This window comes from Nelumbo nucifera, chromosome 2, assembly GCF_055504915.1.
Source record: "Nelumbo nucifera cultivar China Antique chromosome 2, China Antique-T2T, whole genome shotgun sequence".
NCBI classification, from domain to species: domain Eukaryota; kingdom Viridiplantae; phylum Streptophyta; class Magnoliopsida; order Proteales; family Nelumbonaceae; genus Nelumbo; species Nelumbo nucifera.
The window spans coordinates 61,461,611-61,485,509 of NC_142650.1; positions in this window are offsets into that span (position 1 = coordinate 61,461,611).

Consider the following 23,899-nt stretch of genomic DNA (forward strand, 5'->3'; position numbering starts at 1 on the left):
AATTATGGTTCTTCGACAACCCACTTATTTTTGCCACGTGGATATATGACGTGGAAAGTGTACACTGTCTATTGGATTAGTGACCCTGTGAATTGGTAATTTTGTTTAGGAAATCACAGAAATGTGTGATTTCAATTTCCTATGCCAAATAAAATAAAAGATTGTAAGGAGAACTCTACTAATTTTCTATATTTTCTGAAGTCATTCCCATTGTCCAATAAGTACAAAGCCTAATATTCAACCAATAAAAAAAGGTACAAAGCCTAATACACGTCCGATCTGTTCAATATTTTAGTAGTTGTGATTTTTTTTTAAAAAAAAAGACATTATCCCTAAAAAACAAGATATGTTTGGTTTGAGAAAATGGGGTTTGAAAAGAAAATGGAATGTCCCATACTATTTGGTTGGGCATAAAGAGAAATCAATTCATATACATGGCAATCCCCCATTTAAGGGAATGGCCATGATGGTTTTTAAAAACGAACCGATTTGAACAGTCTGACCATTCGGCCTGAATGATCGGTTCGTTCTGACAAAAAAAATAAAAAAATTAGAAAACGATCAAAACGGTTCGAACAGTTTGAACGGTTAACCGATCGGTTCAGCGGTTTGCTGACCAAAATCAACGGTTTTGGAGGAAAACAAAACCGGTCAGGTGATCGGTTCCCAGTTTTTCCGATCCAACCGATCGGTCCGGTCCGGTTTTGAAAACAGTGATGGCCATGCCAGTCCCCTCCCTGACAATGAGAACCCATTCTAATTTACCAAAAAAAGCCTCCTTCTCTTCCATCACCCCAAGGTTTTAAAAATTTATCTGGAATCCGAACCATTTTGACCACCAGTTTTTTAGGTCAATGATTCGATTGTTCAGTTTGAACAGACAACTCATTTCAACTTAAAATTTTAATAAATAATTAAAATAAAAATGGCCAAAATTCATAAATGGGTTGAATAGATTGATGGTTCAATTGCCCAGGATAACAGGTCGCTAACCAAACCAATAGTTTTTCAATCAAGGACCAAGTTAAGAGTGAAATGAAACTAGTTGCCTGAATGATTCTTGGGCCAAATGATCCATTTGTTTGGATCGATGGCAGTTCAAAAGCACTTCAACACCTCCTCCAACAATTGAACCCTACAAACTTTGGTGAGGTAACCACCGGTTTCGCAATAAATGAGATCTCTTAAATTTTGAGTTTGATTCATGTATGAATCAAAGAAGCGGAGAAATATGCCATTCCAATTCCAAGGGATTTTGATTTTAATTTCAATTCCAATTTTAACCGTAAATCGAATGGATTTAGATAAATAATTAATTAGTATCATAAAGGTGGTTATTTTTGTAGTATTATATATTACACATTACAGTTTCTACCAAAATATGTTACACTTCAAAGGGGATTAAGGGGTGCATTTGAAGTCTAATGACCCTATCACAAAGAGCCTCCAGATATGCAGGTTTAATAACATACCTCCCTATTTGGAGGGATGTGGAATGATAACCTCAATTAGTGAATCATTGGCATAAAAATTACCAATTAGACAATATTCATAAAAAAATCACATAGAGTTCTGTTTGGCCAAAGATCTTCGGGTATCATAACTTTCTAACATCATATACAAATTGCTAAAAAAAAAGAATGACTATATTCGCTATTAAGATTGAAGCTTTGTCTTTTAGAATTGTATACTGTCCAAAACTCGGATAGATAAATGATTCATTAAATAAAATAAATATAAAAATAAAACAATAAACTATTTATTTATTTTTTTAAGTTTTAAACAATAATAACAATTAATAAAGTAATACTGGTTTTCAGTTGGAAGAAACTTTTGTAAAACATTTTTGCTGTGTTTGGTTTGAAGGAAAATGTAGGAAAAGAAAGGAAAAGATAGGAAAACATTTACAAACCTTGAATAGATTTTCTTACTTTTCCTTTCCTTTCCCTACCTTTTCCTTTAAACCAAACATAGCCTTTGTTTCACATTCCTTTTTTGTAAGTGAAAATGTAGAAGCGTCCATTCCATTAAATTTTGCATTTGTTTACCTCTTCAGTCCAAACCAATATCTGTATTTGATCTTTATCATGCAAGTGGTACTAATTGTACAATGTTCCACCTTTCTTTTATCAAAAAAATGGGCAAAAAGGGCTTACTTTGGACATATAGATTGGCTTGGCCAGAAACTTTCCCTATGGATTGAGTGTGGAGGAACATATTGTTGGAGAAGATGGGGTCATTATAACTTTGGAGGAGAAACTCTGAGGCGCGTCTGAAGACACTGTCTTTAGACCGTTATTTGCCCCCACTCAGTTTATTGAGTTTGCTGTTGGGTTACAGGCAAATTCGTTCCCAGGATACAACAGAGCCTTGGGCGAGAATCTACAACCAGCAAAGTTGAAGAGTCTCCAGAGAAATCTTCTGTGAGACTGTAGCAAACCGAACTGAGAGAGAGAGAGTGAATTTCGAAATTGTATGATTTGGAGTCTGATTCATGCTCCTTAAATAATTGAGAAGATGTATGAAGAAAAGGTAGGTGCTGGTTTAGAGAAGGCACCTTAAACAGTCACAATTTCAAACATTGTGATTGTTTAAAAAGTAGTTAACAGTTAGTGACTGTTAATTTTGAATTGTGCCTCTTGATCACACCCGATCGAATCGTGACCGTTGATCTCATCAATGGTGATCAACGGTCAACATCGCACCAAAACCAAAGCCGCCCATCGCGAGCCACGCGGGTGCAAGCAAAGTGCGCCTCTAAAGCGCCTCATTGCGCCGCACACACGCGTGCGTGCGTTGCACGGTATCGAATCCCCATACTCTCCTCTACTAATTCTAAGGAGTGTAAATCAGCTCCTATTGAAATACTGAAAACAAAACTTATAATTATCCAATGTGGGACAAGTTCAAAACTGGGTTTTTGTAAAAGAAAAATTGATTTTTCAATCAATTGTGCAGAGCAATTTCTCATGTAATTGACCAATCAAACCCATTGGATTTAATCTCTTATGAGATTAAAATCCAACAATCCCCCACATTGATTGATCAATTACATAGTTCTCTCTCAATCCAAACTACTATGACACAATTATGCATACAAAAGGTGTTTATCAACTTAAACATCTTGTTAGTATAGTTATATCAGAGCCTTGTCAAAGTTATTGGTGGTAAGACCTTAAACCAATTACTCTCAAGACAGACCGGAGACACCTATACACACAAAAATATCCAGTCTCTACAAGAGTTTCAAGTTTTGCTCAGCACTGTTATGGCCATGTGCTTCTTTCCTGGTTTCATGAACAATCCCGAGAGCAAACCCAAACCCTCATGAGAAGCGGCACCACTTCTATGTTCACATAGGTGAAGTTCCACTATGTGCTCCGTTATTTGACACATTTCAGAACTTCATTAAGAGTTTATCTCAATCTCTCATCATAACGGACAACGTTGTTTATGTTGTGATGGGAAATTTCTCAATGTCAGTGTTAACAGTCACATTGATGTAACTTGTTGTTACCCATTAAACCCAATACTGATGGTTTTCAGTTCAGGTTGGATTACCATTACAAGTGACTAAGTAAAGGGTTTTAATCCCATCTCTTTGGTTGTCATTCTTACCAATTCTCTAGCCAAGCCCTTAGTAAGAGGACCAGCCAAATTTTTACTTGACCTCACATAGGTTATAGTGATGACTCCATCCTCAATCAGTTGCCTAACAAATTCATGTCTTAGACTTATATGTCTGGACTTACCATTGTAGGTACCACTGTAGGCCCTTGACAGAGTTGCCTCACTATCACAGTAAATGGAAATTAGAGGCATAGGACTAGGCCAAAGTTTTATATCCAATAATAAATTCCTAATCCATTCAGCCTCTTTTCCAGCAGCCGCTAAGGCTATGAATTCGGATTCCATGGTCGAGTGAGATATACAAGTTTGTCTCTTGGATGCCCAAGAGATTGCACCCCCACCAAGGACAAAAATCCATCCAAATATGGACTTATTATCTCCATTACCGGTAATCCAACTTGCATCAGTGTACCCTTCTATTACAGCTGGATAATCACAGTAAAACAATCCAAGTTCCAAGGTTCTCTTGAGATACCCAAGAAACTCTCCCAATTGCCTTCCAGTGCTCTGCACTGGGATTACTTGTAAACCGACCGAGTTTACTTACTGCAAATGCAATATCAGGTCTGGTACAAAGCATAACATACATTAAGCTTCCTACTGCACTAGCATACTCAAGTTGTGCAATTGCTCTACCAGTATTTTCTACTAGCTTTATACTAGAATCATATGGCGTGCTATATTCTTTAAATCCTAAATGCTTACATTTCTCAAGTACTTTCTCAATATAATGTGATTGGCTTAATGCATAGCCCCTACTATGCTTTTTAACTTTTATTCTCAAGATGATATCTACTTCTCCTAAATCTTTCATCTTGAAGACAGAGGATAAATAGTTTTTAATTTCATTTATGTCAACCATATTTGTACCCATAATAAGCATATCATCAACATAAAGACACACAATTACTCCATAATTTTCAGTGAATTTTGAGTAGATGCATCTATCAGCACTATTATGTTTAAAGCCAAAAGCTAGAATGCAAGAATCAAATTTCCCATGCCACTGTTTAGGTGTTTGTTTTAATTCATATAGTGATTTCACCAGTTTACAGACTTTCTTCTCGTTTCCAGGATGAACAAATCCTTATAGTTGTTTCATATAAACCTCTTCATTTAAATCACCATTTAAGAAAGCGGTTTTAACATCCATTTGGTGAACAGATAAGTGATAAATGGATGTTAATGCTATGAGTGTTCTAATAGAAGTTGTTCTAGCCACTGGTGCATAGGTGTCAAAGTAATCAATTCCTTCATTTTGACTAAATCCTTTGGCTACCAATCTAGCCTTAAAAGTTTATACAGTTCCATTAGTGTTGTATTTTCTTCTAAACATCCATTGACATTTTATTGGTTTTGATCCTAGAGGCAGATCTACTACCCCATGTGTTATTTGACATTATTGAATACATTTCATTATTTATAGCTTCCTTCTAAAATGCAGCATCTCTAGAGGTCATGGCCTCACTATAGGTTTTTGGATCATTTTCAATGTTTAGGACAATAGGTATCTTATTTAAAATCTTCTCTCTATCAGCCTCACCAAAAATACAATTGATTGAGTAGAGATAAAATCTGAACCTAAGTGTTTTTCTGTTCTTTGTCTTTGACTTCTTCTAAGTCCTATTGTAGGTGTTACAGTTGTGTCATTTCCTCTTTCAATCTCATTATTATCAGTAGGTATTGAGATCTAAGTTTCTTTGTCATTTTCTGTAGGTTTATAACACAATTTATTTTCAAAGAATTCAACATCTCTAGTTTCAATTATTATGTTGGACTCTAAGTTTAGAAGCCTATATGCCTTGCTATGTTTTGCATATCCAACAAACATACTTTTCTTAGCTCTGAGTCCTAATTTGGTTCTCTTTAGGATCTTGAACTCTATAATATGCTAAGCACCCTCACACTTTTAGATATGTTAAATTAGGCTTTCTTCCTGTCCATAATTCATATGGGCATTTGTTACTAACTCTAAAAACAATTCTGTTATGTAAATGGCAGGCTGTTAGCAGTGCTCCCCCCCACAAGTTTAAGGGTGTATTAGCTTTTAACAACATGCAGTTTATCATTTCTGTAAGTGCTCTATTTTTCATTTCAGCCAGACCATTCTGTTGAGGGGTATAGGGAGCAGAACACTGATGTATTATTCCAAATTCTTCACAGAAAGAATTAAACTCATTTTTAAAGTATTCAACACCCCTATCACTTTTAAGGATTTTAATTTTCTTTTCTAATTGATTTTCAACTTCAGTCTTATATAGTTTAAACATGTCAAAAGCTCCATCCTTAGTTCTCATAAGGTAGACATAGGTGTACCTAGAAAAGTCATCTATAAATGTTATGAAGTATTTCTTACCTCCTCTAGTTAATACACCATTAAGTTCACAGATGTCAAAATGGATTAGTTCTAGAAGTTAATAATTTCTCTTAACACAAGGGAAAGGTTTTTTAGCCATTTTAGATTTTACACATATTTCACATTTTTCAGTTGATTCATTACTGTAAGCAATTATACCAAGTTTGCTCATGTTCTTTATGGATTTAAAATTCAAGTGTACTAATCTATCATGCCATAAAGAGAAAGAATCAACAATATAAGCAGAAATTTTTCCTTCATTAATACTTAATTTGAACATACCATTACAACCATATCCCTTTCCAACAAACATCCCATTCTTGGATAGGATTAGTTTGTTGGATTCAAAGACAACTTTAAATCCCCTCTTACAAACAAGATTTACTGAGACCAAGTTCTTTCTAATGTTAGGAACATGTAGAACATTTAGGATAGTCAGTGTCTTTCCGGAGGTGAAGTTCAACTCTATGCTGCCTCTTCCAGCAACTTTGGCACATGTTTGGTTTCCCATCTGTACCTCCTGGCCATCAATCACTTCTTCATATGTCTTGAACAATGACTTGTCCTTGCAAACATGGACTGTGGCGCCTGAATCAAACCACCATCCAGAAGACGATTCTGCCATGTTGACTTCAGTAATCATGGCCACGAGATTGTCTTCTACCATGTTTGCAGACTTGGTTCCACCTTTCCGATGTCGGCAGACTCGGGCATAATGCCCCTTTTTTCCACAAACATAACATGATCATTTCTTATTGTTGCTCTTCTTGAAGTTCTCATCTTTCTTCCTAACTTGTAATGCAGGGTTAGTCTTCTTCGATCCGTTCTCCACAAAATTGACCTTAGAGTTCAGCATACCGATCAGGGTCTTATCCCTACTGTCTCTAATTCGAGACTCTTCTTCAATACAAAGGTGTTGCTGAATTTGCTCCAAGGTAAGTTCTTTAGCCTTGTGTAGAAGCTTCTTCCTGTAATCCTTCCAAGAGGGTGGAAGTTTGGCAATGATTGCTCCCACTTGGAAAGATTCAGGAAGGATGATGTTAAGGGATCGAATTTTGTTGACTATCACCTGTAGTTCATGAACTTGCTCCAGTATAGGTTTATGGTCGTTCATGGTGAAGTCAAAGTATTCTGCAATAAGATATTTATTCGTACCTGCTTCTTGCACCTTGTATTTGAATTCCAGGGCCTTACAGATTTCTTTTGGAGATGTAAGTTCCTTGTAGAAGTTGTAGAGCCGGTCTGATAAAGCATTCAGTATGTGTCCTCGGCACAGAAGTGAGTCATCTTCTCGTTTTGCTCTTTCCTTCTTTAGTTTCTCTGAGTCTTTGTCAGTGGGTTCAGGAAGAGATTGCAGATTCGGGTCCAGCAGATAGTATAGCTTCAGTGTGGTCAGAAAGAAGATCATCTTGTCTTGCCATCGGCTGAAATTTGCTCCATCGAATTGGTCTAGTCAAACAAGATCTTGGTTCATCATCTTGATCGAAGTCATGCTTGCTTCCGCCTCCATTACAGGATAACGTTCTAAAAATGTTGGAGAAGATGGGGTCACTGTAACTTTGGAGGAAAAGCTCTGAGGCGCGTCTGAAGACACTGTCTTTAGAACGTTATTTGCCCCCACTCAGTTTACTGAGTTTGTTGTTGGGTTATAGGCAAATTCGTTCCCAGGATACAACAGAGCCTTAGGCGAGAATCTACAACCAGCAAAGTTGAAGAGTCTCCAGAGAAACCTTCTGTGAGACTGTAGCAGACCAGACTGAGAGAGAGAGAGAGAGAGTGAGTGAATTTCGAAATTATGTGATTTGGAGTCTGATTCATGCTCCTTAAATAATTGAGAAGAGGTATGAAGAAAAGATAGGTGCTGGTTTAGAGAAGACACCTTGAACAGTCACAATTTCAAACGTGATTGTTTAAAAACTAGTTAACAGTTAGTGACTGTTAATTTTGAATTGTGCCTCTTGATCACACCCGATCGAATTTTGACCGTTGATCTCATCAACGGTGATCAACGGTTAGCATCGCACCAAAACCAAAGCCGCCCATCGCGAGCCACGCGGGTGCGAGCAAAGCGCCTCATTGCGCCGCACACACGCATGCGCGCGCGTTGCGCGGTATCGAATCCCCATACTCTCATCTACTAATTCTAAGGAGTGTAAATCAGCTCCTATTGAAATATTGAAAACAAAACTTATAATTATCCAATGTCGGACAAATTCAAAACTGGGTTTTTGTAAGAGAAAAACTGATTTTTCAATCAAGTGTGCAGGTGCAATTTCTCATATAATTGACCAATCAAACCCATTGAATTTAATCTCTTATGAGATTAAAATCCAACACATATTAGGTCGTTTCTTTGGTCCCCAACCATATTTGTCATGTGGGAAAGAAAGATCTATATGTCTTAGGCTTCTCTAACAGTGTGGCTAATATGTTTGTTCCCTTAATAAAATGGTAGGGCTCCATTTGAGAAAAGTGCCAATGTAAATATATTCAGTTTTAGTGTAAATACAAATATGCATAGGATCCATTCGTAATTGCGCTCTTTCCAAATAGAGCCTTAAGGCTGTGTTTGGTTGCAATGCATAAATTTGCACCAAAACTATGGCATCACAAATGATTTGAATGTAAATTCTGACCCATTTTTGTTTCAACTTTTAGATTATTTTGTTTGATTGCAGTACAAATGAAGTAAACGAAGACATGAAACATAATAATAAAGTAAAACACAAAATAAAATTAAATGAGAATTTGCATTGCACTTCCATGCATTTGTATTAGTGCAAATAAAATAGCACTGCAACCAAACACAGCCTAAATTGCAAAATTAACATTCAAACAATTATCCGAGTTTGTATTTCGACCAGAATCAATTCCTTTTAACGCATTAGATTTTTTTTTTCTTTTGCATTATGGTTTGAATATGGCATTAAATAGAGCAGAATGGCAGATTAAGATTGATGTAGCAGACCCCATATAGTTGGGATAAGACTTTGATGATGATGATGATGATAACAACGATGATGACTATGATTTTTCACATGATGATTTGGACTTAAATACAAATAATTAAAAGTAATATATAGCAAAGATCATCATCTGAGCCATATCTCCCAACTATATGGGGTCGGCTACATCAATCCTAATCCGCTTTAGTGTCATATCCATTATTAGGTTATTAACCTTCATTAACATTTGTCATTAACAACATATAAATATACTTTTTCTTTATTAACACTTTTTTATCCAAACTATACCAGAGTTATAATTAAGATGATCGCTGAAAACATGCCAATAACTAAAAAAAAGTACCCTACTTAACCAAATCGGATCACTCAGCTCCAAACCAAGTTCATGGATGAACTTTAAAACTAGAAAGCCCATCATGTTTAGTAGAAGTAATGAAGAGTTTTCCTAACTTATCATTATCATCATCACTATTATCTAATCCTAGTCGAAACTATATGGGGTCGGCTAAAATTTTCAATAAATATATAAGTGTTTAAATATTATCAATCAAATCAGATAATATCAATTTGGATTGGATTAAATTCATATTTCATCAAATCATATACAAATTGTATTCACTTAATAGGATGAGGTTTGATGAATTTTCAAAACCAATAATGTTAATTCCATTAGTTTTGAAAGACAATTTGGATTGATTGCTCCATCCACATTAATTTTCAACCTAGTCAAGCAAGGGTTACTCTTTGTACACCAAGCGTAGTACTAGAATTAAGATTTTGATTAGTAGGTACCAATATTTTTAAAACCGGACCAGATCGAAAAAACTGAAACCGGTCACCCATTTTATCCTAAAACTATTTTTTGGTCAAAATTTATTAATTTGGTCTGCAAATCACTAACCCATGTAATTGAATTATCAACCTTGTTTTTTTATTTTTTTTATTATTTTTACTTTCTTATCAGTACAGACCGTCCATTCAAACTGCTCAACCCGAAAACTGGTCCTAAAATAATTCCCTGTCCAATCCGATTTTAAAAACCTTGATAATGCTATAAACTTTAACTATGAATTTAGACGTCAATGACCCAAAAGTTGAGATGGTCAAAATATGTGAGAGATTAAGCCTAGGGGATTGTAAATTCTCCATGGTATAGCCAGTGGGACCTCATGATCAGCCTGCTCTGTCCCCACCCTTGACTCCCATTGACCCTTGTAAAGCGAATTATGTAATACCATAAGACAGAACTTTGAATTTGGACAAATGGGAGCATTTACTTTCACATGCATTTAATAAGTTCAGAAGGAAGCAAGTAGCAATTGCGCTTCCCCAGGCATAAGTTTATCCCGTATTTTTTTTCTTTTGTTTGAAGCCACTAAGGCAAATTCCATTCAACATAAACTACCATAAGCCATGGTCTTTATATACAAAAGAAGACGGAGAAATCAGGGCAATGAGACCAAGTTAAACAATTCGAAATCGAGCAGTATATTTTCTGTCTCCGAAGAAATTAATTCCTGTCCTTTCTCTAATTTTTATGGGGGATAATTATCCTCCATCTTCGATCTCGAACGATGATGGGTTCTTTGCAGGGATCCGAGTTACAAAATGATTTTAACTAATAGTACTTTTTGAAAAAATAAATAAAATTTTTAAAATATAAATAATGTTTTAAATATATTTTGACATATATAAATAATATAAAAATTATAAATAATATTTAATATATATACATATATAATCGGGGTTGGGTTGGGGCGGGGACCTCAATCCCCACCTTAACCGATGGGGTTGGAGAAATCGGGTCCCTGTTGGGGATGGAGGACATTGCCATCCCTACTTATACTCGAGTGAAGCCTTGCATAAATGTCCTGCAATCTGTTATAGCTAATGAAAAACCTTGTATTTTGTAATTATATATATATAATACAAGGTTTGTATATATACTCTTTCTAAACTGAGCCTAATTCTGCCATTGGAAACAGTACAAATAGAGTCTAAATACCTATAAGATAAATTTGTCAATGCAAAATTAACCTACCTTTACATTTATATGGACCAAGGTACACTTTTTAATTCACATTTATACTTTATTTGTATCTTTTTAAGCACAGCCCAAAGGATACAATACAAATACATACAAAATAATACAAAATGCAAGGTTTTGCACTCTATATATAGTATAAGACCTTGTATTTTGTATGTATTTATACTATACATATTTATTTGTACTCCTCCCAAACTGAGCCTTAATAGCAAAGAAAAAACTAGGGGTGTCCACGGTTCGGTTAACAGAATCATGGCACTTTTTTGTAAATCGAACCGGTGGTACCTGTTTTTCCAATTCTCCAAACCAAAACCGAACTGGTACCACCGGTTAACTAGTTCACCGATTTTGGATTTTGACCAGTTCGGTTCTTCGGTTTTTTATATTTATAATATATATGTATAATATTATATAATAAATAAATAATAAATGATATATAATATATTATAAATATTTGAAAAATATATAATATATTTATAAATAAATCATTATAAATATAATATAAGTATATATTTATATATATAATGAATATATATTTATATATAATACATAGAAAATATGTGACATATATTAAAAATATATATAAAATATACATACAAATATATATACCGGTCGATTCGATTAACCGTCAGTTTTTTGTAAGTTAACCGAGAGCTGAACCAGTCCTTCGATTTTTCAAAAATCCCAAACCAAAATCAAACCAATCAATTCAATTAACAACATTTTGCAATTCGATTTTCTCGATTCGGTTTGATTTTTCGATTTTTTATGAACACGTACACCCCTAGAAAAAACACCATTTCAATGCAATAAAAAAACTAAGCGGCCATTCTATAATAACTAAAGTAGCTGTATTGAATGATTTATTGCTTTATCCTGTAGTGTATTTATTACACTCTGTCCATAAAACATTTTGGCAGCATAGTAATAAACACAACGTGCTATTTAGCAATTTAAAAAGCCAATAACCTACTTAATAATTTATTCATAGAAAAATATAGTAATAGTTTAGCCACTTCAACCGTTGCCAAACGGACCCCAAGATTAAAACAAGTACATCATCACAGAATCAAAGCATCCAAAGCTGCTTAAGGATTTAAAATTAAGGATCAGTAGTGATCAGTGGTGTCACGTGACATGCCGTGCTGTAAAAGTTAGGACTTTTGGAGTGAAAATTCACTTCACACCCATCCAACCTGCCATTACTACGAATGCTCGTGTTTTCATAATTGTGTCGTGACAAATTTCGAACCTCCAATGTCTGTCGACATAAGCAGTTCAAAACTTCAAATGCTCTGCAAAACCTGTGGGATCTACATGTACAGGTCTAGCTTTGTGTGTCATGATCGGCCAAATACTACGAGTAGAACTAAAGGAATTCAATTTTTATTAATCTTATTCCCCTGGCCTCAAGCACTCGTGTGGGGCCATTAAGTTCTTGTGGTTATTGTATGTTGCCACAATAAAACACTCGAGATTTCTTACTAACTTTTATTACCTACTCTCTACTCGTCGTGAATCGGAGCCATACATCTCTATAATTCACGGTGGGTAAAGAATGGATAGGAAAAGTGAGTAAAAAATCCTGGGTCATAATAAAAATAGTTATATTTGGCAGTGTAAATGAGATGATAAAATTGAGTTCGGCTTTAGTCAGGACAGCTTCAATAGCTTTTACAGCCTTACATTAGGAATATCTCTATATTTATGTGATTTATTTCATGGAAGATATTTCCAATTCAAGGTTGCAAGGGGTTGTTCGAATGATGTGAGCATCAACTTGTCCTGACAAAAGTCGAACTCGAACTTGATAAAAATTAGGGGGTGTTTGTCTGAACCTACATGTGATACAATCACCTCAATTTAATTTGAAAGAACAAATGGGGGCAAGGTTCAAAATATCGATACATGGCGATACGTAGGGGTGTATTGGCCTGTATCAGTATTGTTTTTTTTTTTTTTTCCGAATCTGGTTCAAAGGGGCCGGTCTACCCCCTGAACCATTCATTGACCCAAAAACACCTCCTGTAGGGGCATATCGGAAAGGCTCCGATACGATACATATCAGCCAATACGTGATGATATTTTAAACCTTGCATAGGGGTAGCCCTCCCATCAATCACTAAAACATAGAAAGTAAAAATGACCGATTAGGAGGGTGTTCACAATATAGTTGGTTTTGTTTTTAAAAACAAAAGCAATTATATTAATTTTGCTGACATGGCAGCTGTTTTTTGTTTTTTTAAAAACAACCGACCATGTTGTCAACACCCCATGTAAGTACATATTGTTCACTATGACTGCAATAGCAATGAAGGTACCAAACTAGAACCACAGAAACACCCACGACGACATTGACAGTCGACACATGACGAAGCCCTAACAGTGTCCCCCTGACAACCGACACCGAATTGAAGGTCCCCTTTCCAAATAAGAGTCAAATCCTTTTTGGCTCCTTCCCTTCAGAGCCTCGGGATCTCCCCTTATAAAAGGGGATGTGAATCAAAACAAACACACAACTCTGTTGATAGAAATCCGTAGCCTACTCTTGCTCCTATCCTTCCTTCATCCTTTGAGGAAACCACCACACTTAGCCTTACCACACCACCTACACCCCTTGAATTGATTGATTCTTTTTTTGTTTTTTTTGTTTTTTTTTTTTAAACCATGTTATTGAACACTCTCTTAGATTCATGGGTGCATCTGAACCCACAACATGACCCAAATTAACAAACCAATCCACTGCAGAATTAGCTTTTTTGAAGACATGAGAATATTGAATATTTAGATTCCATTTATTTCAAACAAAATAACGGTCTTTGGTGGTGCTCTTGATACTCCACGGGATAATATGACCCTTCAAAGTTCAAACCATGGTTTTTGAACTATCATTGACTTATATTGTTGGACCATTTGGGCCAAAAACTGTCCAAACAATTGGTTTCATTTCACCCATAATCTGTTCTTTGACAAAAAACCATTGACTTGGTCAGCGATCAGCTGATCCGCATAGTCAAACCGTTGATCTATTCAATCCAGAACGATTTTAAGCTTTTTTGTTTTAATTATTTTTTATTTTTTTAAATTAAAACGATTCATCTAATTTGAACCAAGATGATCGAGTGCTGACCTAAACACCAATGGCCAAAACAGTTGCGATTTTGAGTCGGTTTTTAAAACATTGGTTTAAAGACATTGTTATCTTCAATTTCATTGATGTTACTTCCAACAAAAGAAGTGAAGTGGCCTAATAGAGCACTAGAGCAGATCCTAACTACTTACTTTTTAAGCTATGAGCATGACCCTTCTCATCACTCTCACACAACCAATGGGCGATGAACCGATTAATTTTTCTAGAGGCATTAGGATGCTTTATGGCTGCCCAGCCTGTCCTCAGCATCATATCTTGGGACCCTCATTTGCATTTAAACCATACAAATATGTCTCATGATTGCTAGAGAAAAAAAAAAAGGAAAAAGCGCCATTCCCAAAGCACATTTCGATGGCTCAGAATCCAAGGACCAGCCTAAAATCATGTGGTTGTTTTTTCTTTTTGTTTTAATGAACGTTGTTATTCGTTGATCAATTAATGGTTTCCTATGCACACCAACTCATATATTCAATATTAATTTGCTGCTAAATGCTGCCTTATTACAGCTCTTCGGTCTAATTCAGCTGGTGCTTGAAGGTTGGGCTTATGAACATTCAGTGAATGCCCTATTGGTAGGAATCAGAGGAGGCTTTTGATATTTATCAATGCATTAGAAATTGCTTTAGTCGTGATAAGTTTAAAGAAATGTTAAAAAGTTATAGTGATTTTTAGATAATTTATCTTTTAATTAAAATTAATAAAAGTTTCTTAAACATAAATAAAGACACCCGTAAAGAGTTTGGATTTGCATCTAAAAGACTGAAACATTTCTGTACTTAAAAATATTTGTTCATAAGAAGATATTTCCAATGTACAGCTGAAACATAGTGTGAGATCGGTGTAAGGTGAACTTTAAACCTAGATCAAGTAACATAAGTGCTTTACCTATTTTGGCAGATCAGCATGGCATCTTCACCCCTGCGCCTACTGTGACAATTCCTCCTGAAGCCGTATCGTTTCGGCATCTTCACTCTAAGCCGCATCAGTACCAGTGTTTTATACTCCTGTCCCGAGATGAATAACCCTTACGTAAATAGTTCCGTGGTTCAACCATCCGAGTCAACGGATCAATTCACAAAATCATCATGACAAAAATATCATACTAAAACGATAACCAATAAACGAGATCGTTCCACAATACAGTAGGTTTTGTTTTTGAAAATAAAAAACAACTACTACATCATCAAATTTGTCCAATACCCCGGAAATGGACCAATAATTTTTCAATCCAAATCAAGGTTGTGACTGTGATTAACAATAGGCTTAAAACATCAAAACATTAATCGGTATTGACCTTCACGGTCTCACCTAACCTAATCTGTCTGCTTCCATTAAGAAAATCTTGATTCTCATTTGTCCTTTATCCTACCATGGCACCATTCTTGCAATTTCTCTGAAGCAACTTGTTATAAGCTTTAATTGCTTCCAGTCTGACCTCTGTTTTTGAGAATAACATACTATGGGCCATGGCGGCAGGCGGTCTTTCCATAAATTCAAATATATCAGAGTCTATTTAATTAAGCGGAATCAGAATCTCATTCTCATTCTTGGTGAAATGGTATTTCTCCATCTGAGAGAATGGTTATACCTTCAATCGTTCCCCTTTTCTTGGAAATGAAATTTTATGCCCAGCTGATCTCAATTCTCATTTCAATTCTTGTCCAAATCAAACGAATTATGAAAATAGACCGTTTCAATTCTAAATTTGATGGACTTTGATTCTGATTTCAATTCCGATTCTAATTGTAATCCGAATGGACCCTCAAAGTTTTGAGTGAATTTATTCTAACTCATAATTCTCACAAGGCATGACGCAATTCAATCTTAGGGTAGGGTTTGACCATACTTTCATGGCATGTGGATAGAAGATAAAATGATGCTCAATGGTGTCTGAGAGACTGAGAGATTAGGACATCGTGGGCAGTCGTCATTGCTGCTCAAGGTCACATGGCTGACCTGAATTGTCCATTTTGTAGGGCCCCTTTGAAATTTGGGTTGGTCATGCAGTCACTTCCTTAGTCCCTATTAGCCATGTAATGTACCTTGTTTTGGACATTTTCCTCTAAGCAAATAATAGCCATCCAAATTTGATTTTCTTTTTTAATTTTGGAAAAAAATACATAAAAAAATTATTTTAGGACATGTGGCAAAGCATTTTAGTTGGAGTTTATCAGCGGAAACAGCGGTTGCCATGTGTAATTCAACTAAGGTACATAATTGATAAAAGAATGAATTGTGACCGGACAAACCCCTTTGTATTAGGACTGGAAGTCAGGTAGGCTGGCCCAAGGTTTAGCTTGGTTGAGCCTGGGTCAAGCCCGAGTTATTAAATTTGGACCCAGTCCGAATTAAAATTGGATGCATTCTGATTAGACTCGGGTTGCCTAAAGGCTTGGCTCAAGTTCAGTGTGAAAAATTAAAAAGCCCAAAATTTTGAATCTAAACCAAACATAAAGACCAAAAATTCAAATCTAACCCATAAAATGAGATCTATTCCTTACATTTGGGCATCCCACATGCACATCCATCATGTATTGAGAACAGCTCCCATAAATAATAATTTTTAAGTACGGGAGATGTTATCAGTGAATGGTAGGATGTGCATGTAGTCTCCCGGGACCGCCCGAATTGCACCCCTTCCTTGTACGTGTGATTAGAGTGAAACTCGGGTTGTTCCGAAGTAATATTTACAAATTGCCAATCCGAACCCGCCCAAGTTTCACCCCTTGCGACCCCAGGTCCCACTTTATACCTTCAGATCCGGCTCATGAGGAGAGGCTGAGTATTTCTATACCCTACACCTCATAGAATGAACTGTGCTCCCACGCGGAAGCATAACCCTTTTCATTATGGAATGATGCTATTTCATTTTCGGGATTAAAGAAAGGTAATCTCTGTAATTCAGTGTGAAATTAAAGTACATTTTCGTGAATTGAGGTTCAACTTCCAAGGGATATGGCGCCACTGCCACTTCGGCAATATTATTTTAATATATTAGTGTTGGAACACGAGGAGAAGCTATTGACATATATACAATAATTTATTATTGACGTACGCCAACATAAATATTTCGAAACAATAAACAAAAAATTCCTTTAAAAATTTAAAATTAAAATAATTGTCGCTTTGAGAGCTTGAGTGAGGCTTTCCCTCTTTGCTCCTTAGCTAAGCATTATCCATTTATCCTAAACATCCTTCCAAGCTAAGCTTTACAAACAAATTTCAAGATCTCAGTCTCAGTATTGTCAACGCAATAGAGGGTTATCAACTTACCACGTGGTAGTGAGATACGCGGCACATTGACCTTGCGATCTCTTCGTCGATGTAGACCGTATGACTGTGGGAGGTGGGATATTCAATGATTAGCGCTATAACTTGGGTTAGGTGGGATGGGTTTCTTTTTTTTTTTTTTTTGTTTTTTTTTTCAATTTTGAATGGTCTGGAACCTCCGAACCCGATGTAAACAAATCAGGCAACCCGATTCGCTCGAAGATATACAACAATTAATGTTTTAAACCGAGCCAGACCTTTTGGTTTAACCGGGCTAAACTGGAAGGGGTTAAGGGAATACTTTCTTAACCGGACACCGTGAGCCGCTTATTTCAAGGTTAATTTAAGTTTAAACCACCAGAGTCCAGAATCCAGATTGAGCTGGAAAACCAGAGCAGGACCCGTGTCGTGTTTGTTGTCAGGCGAGCTTTCCAGGATTCTAATCGAGAACAAATCAATAATCATTCAGTGTACGGAACGTATGGTGTCATCAGTAGATCTCGTTAATCGGGTGGCCAGGGGCATAGCCGGTTGCTTCATTTGGGGGGCCACTGCACAAGCCTTAAAAGCTTATGGGGGCCCACTCTATTATGATGAGGCCAGAACACAGAGAATGCATTAAAAACTTTTGGAAAGATAGGGAGCCCAATGGCCCATAAATCACCCAATATTTTATTTTTTTATCGATCTAAAGATTACAACTACACGCCAACGCCTCAAAGGCTCAAACAACTCCTAAAATAACACCTATACATGGCTTTTCCGATGTGAATTGTGAACCCACATTGGCACCTAACATTCAATTTGCGGAGGAATATGTTTGGCTGCTTTTTAAGGATGTTCTTTTTCTTTTGGGTGGACAGTGGCGGAGTCAGCTATTTTCTTTTGGGGCCAAGTTATATAGATATATATTTTTGGTTTATAATAATCAAAAAATTATATTAAATATATCTATTGGTTATAGACTTTGTGGCAACTCTCCCGTAAGTATTATTTAATTTTCAATGTAATTGACTTAATTTTTCTTATCGTCTATTTTCTTGACAAAAATAAGAAAATGAGATAGAGAATAGATAGGGCTTGGAGAGAAATAGGATAGGAGGTTTTTGGTCTATTATGGGTTTTTTTATGAAAGAAAAATAAATAATGTTTTTTTTAATAATTTTAGGAGATAAGTGGAAGGGCATTAGAGAGTTAGAGAGCACTCCTTAACATTTTAATGGACCTTTTGTTTTGTTTTGTTTTGCTTTATTTTAATTTTTTTTTTGAAAGGGGGAGGGGGGGGGGGGGGGTTAAGTAGGATCCACTTTATTACTGTATTACTATAAAGGTCTCCTGGGGGGCCAAAGGACCCCAACTTTATACTTGGCTCCGCCCCTGAGGGTGGCTAAGCTTCAGGAACGTTTAATACATTGTTTTGAAATGTGTTATTGATCAGGACAGTCGGATCATTTTGCCCAAAAATCGTTCAGACAATTGGTTCTATTTTATTCCTGAACCGTTTCTTTGTTAAAAAGACAAAAACTATCGTTTGGTCAGCGATCTGCTGAATTGGGTGGTTGAATCATTGATCTAATCAATCCGAATAATAATTTTAACTTTTATTTATTTTTAATCTTTTAGACCAAACGATCAAATTACTAACCTAAAAACCAGTGGCCAAAGCGGCTCCAATTCCAGGGGAAATTTTAAATCTGCTTTAATATTAAGAGCATCTGGAGCATTATTATTAGTTTACAGAGATGTTAACACAACTATTGGTCAGGGTCCTCTGGGATGGAAGCAACAAAGTTCCCTTGTATAGCTGTTGATGGATCAGTCTGATTTGGGAAAAAGTGGACCTGTCTCAAATAAATTATTAATTTAAAACCACATCAATTGTTAATTGGGATAATTATGTCTGATCCAATTAGACCTGATTATACTTGACATCAATAACTACCGTTGATATGTTGATAAAATTAGTATTTTAAACATGGAATGTAAAAAATATGTAAGAAAATCAGGAATTCTTTATATGTTATAACTATATAATCAATTCGAAATAGAAAGAACGGGTCCCAAATTCAATTATTAATAACCAGCATAATCGGTTCAAATATGTCAATTGGACTGGATTTGGTCCAATCCAATCCAGTCCAATATGAATCAAATGGACCAGGCCCAATCCAATTCAATGAATATTTTGGATCATTTTGGACTGGTCAAATTCAATGTCTGGACTATTCAATCTGCTCAAATTTGTTTTAATTTAAATTGATTTTAATCCAAACCTGGTCCATTGGCAATTTGACACCTATATTCTTATCTTCTATCAATAGACCGGATATTGTCTCAATCCAACTCAATCCAATATAAATTCATTATGAATGGATCAAGTCCAATCCAATCTAATAAATATTTTGGATCATTAAGTCTGATCTGGTCCAATTCAATATGTCTTGTTGGTCTGTCCAATCCTTCAAATTGATTTTGATTTGGATGGAATCCAATCCAAAACTCATCCATCAACACCCTTGGGTTCAATAAGTTCGATTCTTTCGGATATACCCCACCAATTGAAACCTCTAACTCTCTGAAGGATAGCCTTGATATCTCTACTAACCAACCTCTCTGGTTTCCACCCTCTTTCATTCAGAAGTAAAGAGAACGCTTAATCCATCTTAAAGCATTGTTACTTTGTGTCGAAGGAAAGAAAAATCACAAAAGGAGTGTCTTTTGCAACTTAAACAAGGGTGATAATCATCATGGAAATTTCAGGTAACATCAATAGATTGAGTATGAAACAAGGGTTTCAATTTCGTTGCAATCGTCGTTTGGAAAGGTCGCAATAAAAAATAAATAAAATAAAAACTGACCGGACCCTATATGTAGGGGTGCACATGGGCTGGGCTGCCATGCATGACTGTGATATTGTTGTCCCTGGGCTGGGCTTTAGGCCCATCCATTGAATGGTAGAATTATAAATTGATTGAAATTTTGATTAACAAGGCATAAAATTTTTAAAATGCATCATTGGATTCAATTTTATATAATTAAATCTCTTGTGGCTGAACGATTGTTTATATTTAAGAAAAATTTATTAAGCACTTAGCTTTGCCATTATTATTTGTAATTAAAAAAAGGATGGTGATCTGGGTACCTCTTGGCAAACGAGGTGATGTACAATGCTAATTACTATTGTTCTTTGTTGATGTGGTGATGTAATGATTCCTGCCTATATGTATTGTTTATTTATTTTTATTTTTATTTTTTTTCTGATGTACTAGTTGTTTTAAACAAAAAATAATTGCTACATCAGCAAAAAGTGTTAAAAAATTTTGATGGTAAGTATACTTTGTGAAATGTGAATTTATGAAAATTAAGTAAATTATGTGACATTTTTAATGTGATTGGTTGAAATCTTGATTTAATGTACATCAAATATTAGTAAATGCATTGTAGTTAGATTCCAGCAAAAAATACTTAGCGTCCATTTGGTTTGCAGTCAGAATTGAATTCCCTCTTAATCTCAATCGGAATGGTTTATTCCCATAGACTGTTTGGTTCAGATAGGAATCGAAATTGAAACCAAATGGAATGGGATCTCATTCCCAAGGGAGAGGGAAGAAACAATCGTTCTCTTAAATGTGGAAATGCCATTCCATCAAGAATGGGAATCGAATTCTGATTACACCTAGTCAAATGGTTGGAATCAGAATGGACCATTCCAATTCCAATTCCAATACCAATCAAACAGGCCTTTAATTTGCTAAAACGCAATTATTTTATTTTGAAATACATATTGCCAAACACTCCCTTACGGATGAGAAAGGAAATTTTATTTTCTCATTTTGGCATTTGCTTAGACCAATTATTCTACAAAATTTGTTTTCCCGTGTTTGATTGTTGAGAAATTTTTGCAAAATGCTTGATTTCATTCCTCTTCAACCATTAACAACAGTAGAACATGAACACCCATGGTTGTCTCCTATATTCCCGTTCAACCATGATCAATGATGATGACAGAAGTTTAGCAAGGTTTAGATCTGCAATAATAAATCGTTCTACCTAATAGCAGAGGTTCAATGATAACAAATCTGCAATAGAGGTTTTAGCATATCTGCAACGATGGTGATGGCCAAGAAATCAGGGATGGCTAAGAAATCTAACCAATATATGATGAAAAAAATTACAAACTTGTTAGATCTATAACGATGAGAACAGAGGTTTAAGCAGATCTACCAATATTTGGTTGTCGAAAGGCTAAGAAATCATGAATGGGAAGAAAAAGTAATGAAGTTTTAGAGAAAAAATACAAAAAATAGTTTATGGAGAGAAACGGAGCATGGATAGGTCTTACCTTCGTTGGAGATGAAGAACAGTGATTGGACTCTTAGGCGCTTGGGGTTCTGAAGCTTAGCTAGGAAGAAAAACAATGAGGTTTTTGAGGAAAAAAATATAAAAAGAAAAGGTTCAATGAAAGAAAATGGAGGAGATAACATGTCTTCACCAGAGATTAAACATTTTCAGAGAAAAAAAATACAAAATGTCCAAAAAATGTGAAACAGAGATGGAGATTGTGGTTGGAGATTTGATCGTAGGGACATTTGAATGGAGATGTCGCCTTCGACATTTTTTCTCACCGACTTCTCATTGTTTTCGTTTCTAACCGGGGTCGCACCTATCTGGTGAGATCCCGCTTCTCTACTTTTGGGATGTAAGTTCTGTCCCATCCTATTGTTTCAACCAAAACAAACGAGAGAAAATAAGAATCTTATGCTATTCCTATTTTCTCATCCCTGTCGCAACAACCAAAGATACCATTAAAGAAAAGTCACTGTTAAACTGCTAACTATAATTTATGTGCATGTATCTTACAACTGTATTGTACAAAGTAGTGTTTCCAAAACCAGACCAGACCAGATGGTTGGATTGGAAAAACTGAGAACCTGCCACTTGACTGGTTCCATTTCACCCCAAAATCATCTTTTGGCCAACAACCATTGATTTGGTCAACGAATCGCTGACTCAGACAGTCGAACCGTTGATTTGGACAATGGTTTTTGGCTGTTTTTTAATTTTTGATTTTTTTTATGTTATAATTGACCATCCATTAAGACCATTTGACCCGGGAACCGGACCTAAAATGATTCTCTATCCGATCCGCTTTTAAAAACCTTAGAGCAAGGTACAAGACATATCTAGTGCATGTTGGATGTGCTGTGTTGGGTTTTAGGCTTTTAGCTCAATCCGATAACCCTAGAATTTGGGACTAAAGCCCGAACCCAGTGCAAATTCTAGGTCAAACCCAAACTATTCAACCAAACACAGCCCATATGTATTCAAATTGGGCCCGGGCCTGAAGTAGGTTCAGGGTCGGGTTGGGCCCACCCAAGTTGGGTATTGTATCATTTCAATGCCCCAAGTAATAAAGCAAATATATGCCGCTAGTAGATAATAATAATATTAATACGATACTTAATTTGTGGTGATGCAATTTTGGACGTGTTGCCAGCTGAATATCTTTCAAATCCCAGCGACAAAAATTGTCCTGGATCTGCTCTAATTCTATCCTTCATTCATTTGGACCATTCCTTTTTAGTTTTAAGTCATTTCTTTTTCAAATCTTCAACTTCTAGTACGTATCAGACAATAAACATATGATCAATTCAGGTGTCCCACCATCTGACTACTGTTCAGATCGGCCACATGGTTCCTCCATGCTAAAATTGAAGATGCTATCAAGAACAATATATATCCATCCAATTGAACGAGCTTTTTGATTGGATAGAAATACTTTTCATACACTTCTTCATTCCCATTCTCCTGCAATTCTTGCTCACAAGCAACAGCCCCATCCTTGCGCACATGGAGTCCTTGATGAATATAGATTTTTATTCGAAAATATAAACAATAGGAAAATTTTTCATAAAAAGTATGTAATACATTAATAATGTGGATTTTGAAGTATAGGATGAAAACTAAGAATATTTTAATTTTTAAATATTTTCATAATGTAAGAAGGGGTGGAGCCGGGGAGTGACAGAGAGGAGCCATGGCCCTCTATGCCTTAAAAATCCCCACAAACCCTATTCATAATTCATTTATATTTTGGTGCCCATTCATATTTATTAACCTTTGACTTTTATGATCTTTGTTTATTAGGCTCAGTTTGGAAGGAGTACAAATATAAATATGTATTATGTAAATACATACAAAATAATATAAAATACAAGATTTTGCATTCTACAAAATTTGCATTTGTACTTCTTCCAAACTGAACCGTGAAAGAAGTGCAAATACAAATATGTAGAGTGAAAAATTTTGCATTTTATATATATAAATATTGTACATATTTGTATTTATACTCTCTCCAAATTCAGTCTTATCTTTTGCCCTCCCTTAACTTATGCTGGCTCCGCCCTAAATATAAGATAAGGGCTATATTTGTTAATATATGCATATTTTCAATTCATATGTCTACTATGTCATCCATG